Raw genomic sequence first — 11,124 nt, 5'->3', positions numbered from 1 at the left:
ACAATATCTACCATGAGATAATCCTGCAGAGATGTCCTGGTGCTGAGATGACCAAGCTCCCACAATCATCTTCCTTTGTGCCAGGTAAGGCTGTAAGAGGTTTCCCCTGGGTTTCCATTTCCAGGGCTCTGTGGTGTTCTAGTGGATTAAATGCTGGCTTGTTATTGAAGGTAGTCATGCCTCCTCCCCTCCTGAATTTAGCTCTTGCATTGCCCTTGTTTGGACCATCACAGAGGCCAAAACTGGGATTTGAAGCAGAGCGGTCTCAGAGACTGAGTGTCGGGAAGCAGATTATCATGTGAAATGCTGCTGGAGAAGACTAACAATGACCCCTTTGGTCACTTGGTCTGATGGAGTAACATTTGGCTGGATCGAAACAGGATATACCTGGGCAATTTTCCATGCTGTGGAGTAAATTTTCTCCAGTTGCCATCTCTTGGGCTTCCTTTTGTAACTTGTACGAATATGTTCCTTCACTGTCATCAGGTGGAACTCCCTTCCTAAGGGTGTTTTGGGTCAACCCTCAGCAGGTGGACTGAAATGGTTCAAGAGGGTAGTTCACCACCACCTTCTCCAGGTCAACTAGGGATGGGCAACAAATGCCAGCCAAACCAGCAACACCCACATCCCATGAATGAATTAAATAAGATGCCATGCTTTGCATAACTTCCACCACACAAGTGCAGTTTTGTGACTTGCGTCAATCCCTGCTTGCCTCATTCCCATTCCCATTGAAACTTGGGACGTTGCTGTTTACTTTGGTTTTGCTTTATCCTCGTCGCTAAGTGACTTGGGATAGGTTTGGTCTTTGTGTCAAAACGATGCACCAGGTCCTTGCTCTTTGAATGCAATACAAGTTCCTTGTAGGCACACAGGTCTGACCTGTAATGAGTGACTCATTGAGAATTTGCTGAATAAACAATTTCAAAATCGTACTCCTCCAAGAATGCTTTTTAAAAAATAAACAACCTTCCATCTCTCTGTGCGTTCCACGGAACAATAAAGAAGTTGAGACTTCGGTCAGTTCCACCCTTGCCAATTTGGAATATTGCCCAACACCTAACAGGTAAGATATTGTTCCAATTGATGCATACAACCTCCTGCCAGGTTGGGGGGGGGGGGAATCTCGGACTTTGTTCCCTTCGCTGCGATGTTTGAAGTTTCTTTCTTGCGCTGTTGGGCAGGTTTATTTCTTTCTGAAATGACTTTATCGCCCATTCTCCTAACTGAAGATTTCTTTCATCACTCTGTGAGAATTTCTCTGCACTTAAGGGTGGAGAATGGAACCAGCCCTGTGCCCAGTGCCCGGGTACTCTGTATCAAAGTCACACACTGAGACCGGGGGTTTGTGGGACCTGGTGAAGGGTTGCAGATCTGAAATGCCGGCTCTGTTTCTCTCTCCACTGATGCTGCCAGACCAGCTGAGCAGTTCGGTTTATTTTCATTCTGGCTCGGGGTGGTGTTTAACGTTGGATGAGTCTGGGCTTGACTCTGATGTCCCACACATTCCAATAGCCTGCCATCACTGCTTGAGAGAGTGCACTTGTGTAACATTCCAGAGGTAATTGGAATCTGTAAACTGTATTGAGCAGATAGGAGATGGTGTGACAAGCAAAAGGATGTGGCTTTGAGCTTATTAGACATGGGTGACACTCTGTTTTGTAAGGGGTGTTGAACTTGACAAGTTCAATCTTTGTGACAAATTAATTGGAACCATAAGTAGACAGGATAAACTCCTTGTTTAAGAGGGTGTTTAATATATTTGCCTTTTAAGGTCAGTGCATTGAGTATTGGAGTTGGGTGGTCATGTTGCAGCTGGACAGGACATTGGTTCGGCCAATTTTGGAATATTGTGTTCAATTCTGGTCTCCCTCCCAGGGGAAGGATGTTTCGAAACTTGAAAGGGTTCAGAAAAAAATTACAACGGGACTGGAGGGTTTGACCTTATAGGGAGAGGCTGAATAGACCGGGGCTGTTTTCCCTGGAGCATCAGAGGCTGAGGGGTGACCTTAGAGGTTTATAAAATCATGGATAGGGTAAATAGACAAGGTCTTTTCCCTGGGGGTTGGAGATCCAAAACTAGAGGGCATAGGTTTAGGGTGAGAGAGGAAAGGCTTAAAAGGAACCTAAGGGGCAACTTTTTCACACAGAGGATGGTACGTGTATGGTACGAGCTGCCAGAGGAAGTTGGAAGGCTGGTACAATTGCAACGTTTAAAAGGCAGCTGGATGAATATATGAATAGGAAGGGTATGGGGGGGGATATGGGCCAAATGCTGGCAAATGGGACTAGATTAATCTAGGATACAGTTGATTCTGCTTATAAAGCCAATTCAGGTTGAACGAATACTTGTTAACACAATTGAAGAATTTAGACCGTTATTTGTAGAACACAAACTTTCCTGGCCCTGTGTTGGCTATAACGCGATTCCAGCCCCAAATGGCACAGCTATTGCGCGATTTTCCTATAACGCAAGGTCGCACGAGAATGGAACTATTGTGTTAAAACAGAACCGACTGTATCTGATCAGCACAGTCAAGTTCGACCGAAGGGTCTGTTTCCCATGCTGTACGTCTCTGACTCTAAATTTTCAAGATAGTGGCAGCAGGGTGGGCAGCATTTGGCTTCCTGAACCTAGGGCTCAACCATTCCTGAGCACCAGGCCAGCCACATCTTTTCTTCTCTCTTCAGCTTTTTCATCCGCATCTGTTTACAATATTCTTGGCATCAGTGGAGGAAGGTGGTATTGGCAATGTGGGCCCGGTGCAAGACCTGGGGCACCAGTGGTGGTGAGGTCCTCGACGAGGCCTCTGGAGGTGGTGGAGGTTTCAGGCCTCAGCTGATGTTGCGTTGGGGGTGGGGGGAGCCAGGATGATCATGGCTGAGTAGGCGAGTGACTGACTAGACAGGAACCTGACTTATGTTTTAGTTTCTTTCATTTCTGCTTTTTTATTGTTATTTCTGTTTTTCTTATTTGGAATTCTAAGATGGCAGCAGAGAGTGATGACTCTATGCACTTTTCTGTGCTTGGGGACACATGATAAAATCTAATCTCATATTTGTTGGGCAGACTGGTGCAGTGGTAATGACTGGATTTGTGGCCCAGGTTATTCCCCATTGGTTGGGCACTGGTTCAAATCCCACCACAGTTGCTGGCAGAATTTAAATTCCGTGAATAAATCCAGAATTAAAAATTCATGTCATGGTGACCGTGAAACTAACGTCAATGGGTATAAGGAGGAGGAAAAGAACCACCAGCAAAGATGGCACCAGATTAGTAATCCAGAAGGGAAGGCAGTATTGTTATCACTGGACTATTAATCCAGAGACCCAATGCAGTAACAGGTTCGAATCTCATGGTGGACATTGAATCCAATCTGGAATTAAGAGTCTAAAGGTGACCATGAAACTTTTGTGAATTGACAGTAAAAACCATCTGGATCACTAATGTACTTTAGGAAAGGAAACGGTCATCTTTACCTGGTCTGGCCTACATGTGACTCCAGACCCACAGCAATGTGGTTGACTCTGACTCTTAATGGCCCTCTGGGCAGTTAGGGATGGGTATTAAATGCTGGCCTGAGCACTGATGTCCACATCCCTTGAATTAATTTTTTAAAAAAAATCTCACGCTAATGTCCTGGAGATCTATGTTTGAATTCCACCATGGCAGATGAAGAAATTTTGACTTTTTAAAAAAATAAATTCCAGGGTTATTAAAACTAATGGCGACCTGTAACCTATATTAACTGTTGTAAAAATACATTTGGTTCTCTAATAGAGAAGGAACTCAGCTGTCCTTACCTGGTGTGGCTTATACATGACTCCAAACCCACAGCAGCATGATTCACTCTTAACTCTTAAATGCCCCTGACATGCGCCAACAGTGGAGTCTGAGGGTAATTCGGGAGCAGACGTTGGCCTTGCCAAAATCCCATGAAAGAAAGAAGAAAAACACAGTTCGCCATCAGGGCACCAATTAGGTCTGACTCCCAAATCCCTCATTCGGAGGATGAGGTGCATGAAAGTCTGTATGTGGTTCTTATCCAGCAACATTCGCTTGAACTTTTGCCTTCTACTTGATGACCTGTCCTGAACTCCAGCTGGTTTCAGCTGCACAGCTTCCTCTCTCTAGTCTGGGTGAAAGGAGATCTTGCATTTCTATAGTATGTCTTTCCAGCTGCCTTCCAAATTGTTTATAAAGCAGAACAGAGTTGAACCTAAGAACTAATAAGAGTGAGGAAATTAAGATACTTAATTATGTTATGTTGACTTCGCACAGGATGTTGTGTCCAGTTCATGAATTAGAAAGGTTTTGGAGGGATATGGGCCAAGCGCAGGAAGGTGGGACCAGTTTAATTTGGGATTATGGTTGGTATGGACTGGTTGGACCAAAGGGTCTGTTTCTGTGCTGTACAACTTTGACTCTAATATCAGATGAGAGTTGGAAGGATTCAAAACTCAATTTAAAAAACCTAGGGCGTGATGGCATACATTTTTGATCAGAATTCCTACAGTTTGGAAACAGGCTATTTGGCCCAACATGTCCATGCTGAGCCTCTGAGGAGTAACCCACCCAGAACCATTTCCCTCTGACTAATGCACCTAACACTATGGGCAATTTAGTATGGCCAATCCACTCTAACCTGCTCATCTTTAGACTGTAGGTGGGAAACAGAGCACCCGGAAGAAACCCAGGTAGACACAGGGAATGTGCAAACTCCACACAGTCAACCGAGGCAGGAATTGAACCTGGGTCCCTTGTGCTGCTGGGTCCCACCATCCTGAGGCTCTGAAAGAGAGAGCTATGCAGATGCTAGATATGAATTTCAGACACTTGCTACATTCTGCAGTGGTCCCAGTAGTTTGGAAATTAGCAAATAAAACAACACTATTCAAGCATGGAGGAAGAGGGGAAACCGGAAACTACAGGCCAGTTAACCTGACACTAATCATCAGGAAAGTGCTGGTGTTTTAAGAAAGTTTTGATAATGCACTGAAAGTAAAGCATGATTAAAGCATGCAATAATAATTTTATGAAAAGGAAATCCTGTTTGACAAGTTGGTTATAGAGTTTTTTTTAAGGATTTGCCCAGTAGATAAAGGGGAACCAGTCCATGTAGTGCACCTGAATTTCCAAAAAGACATTTGCTAAAATGGTAGACAAAAATTGAGTACATTTAATAAGATATCGTGGTGTTGACGTTGGCCTATTGGCATGGATCAGATTACTCAACGGGCAGGAAGCAGTGATGGTGCATTTTCAGGTTGGTAGGCTGTGGCGAATGACATAGGGTTGTTGCTGGGGGTCTGTTATTTAGATGTCGATTTTCCTGCTCCTCGGATGCTGCCTGACTTGCTGTGCTTTTCCAGTACCACTCTAATCTAGAGTCTGTTATTTAGATGCTATCTAAAGAACATAAGAACTAGGAGCAGGGGTCGGCTGTCTGGCCATTCAAGCCTGTTCTGCCAGTCAATAAAATCATGGCTGATCCTTTCATGACCTCCGGCTCCACTTAGCCGCGCTCTCACCATAACCCTTCATTCCTTTACTGTTCCAAAAAATTGTCTCTCTTTGGCTTAAAAGCATTCAACGAGGCAGCCTCAACTGCTTCACTGGGCAGGGAATTCCACAGACTCTCAACCCTTGGGTGAAGAGGTTCCTCATGAACTCAATCCTAAACCTGCTCCCCCTTATTGTGAGGCTATGGCCCCTCATTCTAGCTTCATCCGCCAGTGAAAACAACCTTCCCACTTCTATCTTATGTATTCCCTTTATAATTTATATGTTTCTATAAGATTCCTCCTCTCCCCCCCCCCCCCCCCCCCCCCCCACCCCCACAATTCTTCTAAACATGACTAAGTTTTCAGACAGTACAAGGTGGGTAAGGATTTGAACTGAAAAGGCTGATTGAATGGGGATCCAGGTGGGCGAGGGAGTATACTGTGGGAAGGTGAGTTTTTGTTCACTTTGGCCATTTATAATAGAAAGTTGGGATTTTAAAAAAATGACTTTTGAAGTTGTTAATGTTCAGAGAGATTCTTGACCAATTATGTCCAATTCAAAGTTAGTATGTGTACACAAGAAGCAATTAGGAAAGCAAATGGCTTGTTTGACCTTTTGGATTAGGGTCTAAGAATAAGGAAGTCTTGCGATAACTGTACACTGCTTTAGTGAAACCACAGCTGGCATACTGTGTGTTGTACATGTTCAAGGAAGGGAATCATTGCTTTAGAGTGAGTCAGCAAAGATTCCAAGGTTGGTCTCTTGAATAAAACACTAATCAACGTGATGAAAGGTTGTCGTTTGAAATGTGGATATCAAAATAAAGGCAAAGGGATATGGGTTAGTTCTATGAAGGTTTTTTTGTTTCTTAAATAAAAATGTCAGCAGGTCACTTTGGAACAATAATCCAAAGTATGTGACTGCAGATCTCTGTGGTGTTAACCGAAAGATGTTTATACCTTGGAGCTTATGCCTGTCGGAGTAAACGAACAAAGTCATTTTATTGCATGCAATTCTGGTCTCCTTCCTATAGGAAGGATGTTGTGAAACTTGAAAGGGTTCAGAAAAAATTCACAAGGATGTTGCCAGGGTTGAATAGGCTGAGACTGATTTCTCTGGAGCGTCAGAGGCTGGGAGGTGACCTTACAGAGGTTTATAAAATCCTGAGGGGCGTGGATAGGGTAAATAGACAAGGTCTTTTCCCTGGGGTGGAGGAGTCCAGAACTAGAGGGCATAGGCTTGGTGGGGAGGGGAAAGATATTAAAGAGACCTAAGGGGCAACTTTTTCACGCTGAGGGTGGTGAATGTATGGAAGTGGAGGCTGGTACAATTACAACATTTAAAAGGCATCTGGATGGGTATATGAATAGGCAGGGTTTGGAGGGATATGGCCGGGTGCTGGCAGGTAGGACTAGATTGGGTTGCGATATCTTGTTGGCATGGACGGGTTGGACCGAAGGGTCTGTTTTTGTGCTGTATATCTTTGACTCTACTTGCATTTGTTTTCTGAATCGAACGATCAGGGATTGAGTTCAAAAGCCAGTTTAAGCTTCTCTCTCTGAGCAGGAGCTCCAAACAGACCCCACACGAGGGATATATTTCCCTCCGCTCCCCTATCAGTATTCCAGAAAGACCACTCCCTCTGCAACTCCCTAGTCAGGTCCACACCATCCCCCCCCCCCCCCCCCCCCCCCCCCCCCCCCCCCCCCCCCCCCCCCCCCCCCGCCCTCCTCATCCAACCCACCAACCTCCACTCCCGGTACCTTCCCCTGCAACCGCAAGAAATGCAAAACTTGCACCCATCACCTCCCTCCAAGGCCCCAAGGGATCCTTCCATTTCCATCACAAATTCACCTGCACCTCCACACACATCATTTACTGCACCCGATGTGGCCTCCTCTGCATTGGGGAGACAGGCCGCCTACTTGCGGAACGTTTCAGGGAACACCTCTGGGACGCCTGCACCAATTAACCCAACCGCCCTGTGGCGGAACACTAACTCCCCCTCCCAATCTACCAAGGACATGCAGGTCCTTGGCCTCCTCCATCGCCAGACCATGGCAACACGACACCTGGAGGAAGAGCGCCTCATCTTCCGCCTAGGAACCCGCCAACCACACGTGGATGAATGCAAATTTCTCCAGCTTCCTCATTTCCCCTCTCCTCACCTTATCTCAGTCCCAACCCTCGGACTCAGCACCGTTGTCTTGACCTACAATCTTCTTCCCGACCTCTCCGCCCCCACACCCTCTCCGGCCTATCACCCTCACTTTAACCTCCTTCCATCTGTCGCATTCCCAATGTCCCTCCCCCCCCCCCTACCTTTTATCTTGGCCTGCTTGGCACACCTTCCTCATTCCTGAAGAAGGGCTTTTGCCCAAAACGTGGATTCTCCTCCTTGGATGCTGCCTGACCTGCTGCGCTTTTCCAGCAACACATCTTTCAGCCCAGGAGCCCATGAAAGCCAGTCACTTTCTAGCAGAGAAGTGTCCAGTTTGAAACACTTATAGGCCAGGAGAGTTTGGAGAGAAATCTGCATGCTGTTAGAATTGAGAATGTTCAGATGCTTTGATTTGTGAAAAGTTCACGACAGCAGACTTGGAAAGCAACCTTCAAACTGTCTCTACAGGAAAAGAAATAGGAAGGACTCCATTAAGTTAAAACCAAATGAAACGTCAATGAGAAAACATGCTGTATGATCCTACCAAGCCAGGTGTCGTGCTGGGATCCCACCTTGTCAGCTGGGACCCTAACAGCTATGGCTAGATGTGAGATAAATTGGGCCTAAATTCCCTGGAGTTTAGAAGAATGAAGAGTTCTCATTAAAAGGCTGTAAAGGGGTTTGACAGGATGGGCATTGAGACCTTGACGTGGGGTGGATTGTGTTGGTGGAGGACTTGTGAAGTAAAATGGGTACCCCATCTCTACCAGCCTCCAGCCTGACCCACTATTTACAGTGGGTGGATAAGTTGCCAGCCCTGCTATTGGGCACGCTGCATTGAGGTTACCAATTAAGTGCCGTGCAGAGCCCATTTCTGTCACCATTGTGGTGATATAGGAAGTGAGAGGAAAGGAGGGTGCCTCATCCAGTGGGTTCCTTGTGCCTGTGCCTACCCACTCACCCCTGATGGACCCACCCTCCGCATGGATCCCTGAACCCGGTCTGACCTAAAGCTCTGGACTTTACTTCATGCAGTATCCCTTTGTCCTCTTATTGGGTCTCTATTGCAGCTCCTCTGAGCAAGAAATCCCCTTTTTACATCATTGAGACTGCATCCAACGGATTATCACTGCAGGGTCAAAAATCAAACAACACAAAGTTATCGTCCAACAGGTGTATTTGAAATTGCACGCTTTTGTGGTATACCACACCTGAGGACGGGGCGGAGCTCTGAAAGCTTGCAATTTCAAGTAAACCTGTTGGACTATAACCTTGTGTTGTTCGACTTTTGACCCTGCAGTGATATTCCGTTGGATGCAGTCTCAATGATGGTAAAAAAGGGGGTTTCTGGTTCAGGAGCTGCAATGGAGACCCAATCAGGGGAGCCCCCTCCCCCCCCACACACACACACACACACCCCCAATTCAGCATTCACTTGGTTGGCGATCTTTGAGAAGATTTGTAGCTCAGGTTGAGGTTGAGGTTAAGGTTGTAAGTTTGCTCGCTGAGCTGGTACCTACTAGCTGGGGTGTCAGGTAGTGGAAGCTTGAACCGGGAATCCTCTGTGCTGCCAATTGATCCTGAGCAGTCAACAGGTATGATTAGATAATGAAAAATACCCAACTTTGGAATTTCCAATAGAAGCTGAGATCGGGGTGGGTGGGTGGATGTGGAGGCGAAATAGTTTCTCGGCTTCCTCTGATAACTGTCCTCTATCTTTCTTTCTGCGCTTGTTCTTCAGTTGCAAGTCTGTGGGTAGGGGATGGCCTTGCAGAATTATCAGAGACCATTAATCCAGAAACTCAGTAAATGCTCTGGGCACCCAGGTTCGAATCCCAGCAGGGAATTCGAGAAGCAGCTGGAATTACAAAACTACTGGTGACCACGAAACCATTGTTGGAAAACCCATCTGGTTCACCGATGTCCTTCAGGGAAGGAAATCTGCCATCATTACCTGGTCTGGCCTACATGTGACTCCAGACCCACAGCAATGTGGTTGACTCTCAACTACCCTCTGACATGGTCTAGCAAGATTCTCAGATCAAAGGCAACTAGGGACAGGTAATACCCACATCCCGCGAATGAATTTTAAAAGTATTTCCCTTTCTCTTGTTTTCATTCTCTCTGTGTCACTTCTTCCATGTTTCTCTCTTTATCACTATATCATTTCTATCAGCTGTGTCTTGAGGGTTTATGGGAACAATTGGGGAATTTTGTCCTCTCTGACTGGGTCCTCAGAGAAGGATATTCACTGACTGCTGATTGAAAGCTGGTCTAAGCTTGTTCGGTGTCTCAAAGTGATAATGCTCACTGTCTGTTTAATCTTGACACAGTGTTACACAGGGGGTCCCCAGCTTGCACACGATCGTGCCTATGACCGAGATTCCATATTAGTATTAATTTTAAGGATCCAACATGCAAATATTTGCTTTACTTTATACTGTACATGTGCATTGTGTTCTAACACATGTACAAATCAACGTACAGATTTGAGAACTGAGTCCATTCATGAATCTGGGATCTCTTCTAATGGGAATGCATGTGTTAAAGATGTGATGTAACACTGACCTCAGAAGTCGCATTGCTATTGAGACTTTGAGAAGAGAGACTGGACTAAGTTGTACCAATGGATGGTGTGTCTCAGAGCTCAGTATTCTGTATAACTTGGACTGGAGAGAGAGTTATTATGCAGAATACCAAGCTGTGTATAACCTGGGCCAGAGATGTGGAGGTGCTGGTGTTGGACTGGGGTGGACAAAGTTAAAACTCCCTCAACACTAGGTTATAGTCCAACAGGTTTACATGGAAGAAGTTCTGGGATTTACATATCAGTGAACCGAAACCTGCTGCCCATTCTAAAAGATGAAAGGCTTAACAGCAATCTAGGTTTGTTCAATATATCATTTCAGTTGCATGACACTGTGATCTTTTTGCTATAAATTCTGTGTCTTATGATCCTGCTCCACATTTACCTGATGAAGGAGCAGCACTCTGAAAGCTAATACTTCCGAATAAACCTGTCGGACTGTAACCTGATGTTGTGATTTTTTAAACCCGGACCAGAGTGAGAGGTGCCGTTGCCATCTGCTCGGTGTCGGTGTTCTTCTCGTGCTGTTACTGGACTTGGACACAGCAACATGGAAGGAAAGGTGTAAATGAAGGTGTGGATTGGAACTCGAGAATCCAAAGCAGTGACTGCGATGAGGCAGACCCCGTGGAGAGAATGCACAGTCTGACAGTAGCATCCATGACCGAATGGGACTGAACCTCAATGGGGTTGCATGCAATAAATCTCTCACACGTCATCTTCACGTGGGGTCAGAGCTTCTCCTCCCTCCCTGCTCTCACTCTCCTCTCAATCGCTGCTGCCATTACTACATCACGATGTCATGCTTCTGGTCTTAATCCCGTGACTTTCCAAGACAGGCAATTACTGGAATTCTGGAGTCAAATAAAC

At 45.8% G+C, this 11,124-nt stretch overlaps 1 protein-coding gene across 5 annotated transcripts in view; it reads left to right on the top strand.

Annotated features, from left to right (window-relative positions):
- LOC140488943 (transcription factor MafK-like) overlaps positions 1-11,124 on the top strand; it is a 65,084-nt gene that overhangs the window by 41,911 nt on the left and 12,049 nt on the right. The gene's annotated exons all lie outside the window — the stretch shown is intronic.

The sequence above is a fragment of the Chiloscyllium punctatum genome, chromosome 18 (genome assembly GCF_047496795.1).
Source record: "Chiloscyllium punctatum isolate Juve2018m chromosome 18, sChiPun1.3, whole genome shotgun sequence".
Taxonomy (NCBI): domain Eukaryota; kingdom Metazoa; phylum Chordata; class Chondrichthyes; order Orectolobiformes; family Hemiscylliidae; genus Chiloscyllium; species Chiloscyllium punctatum.
This window is presented reverse-complemented; position numbering and strand designations above follow the sequence as displayed.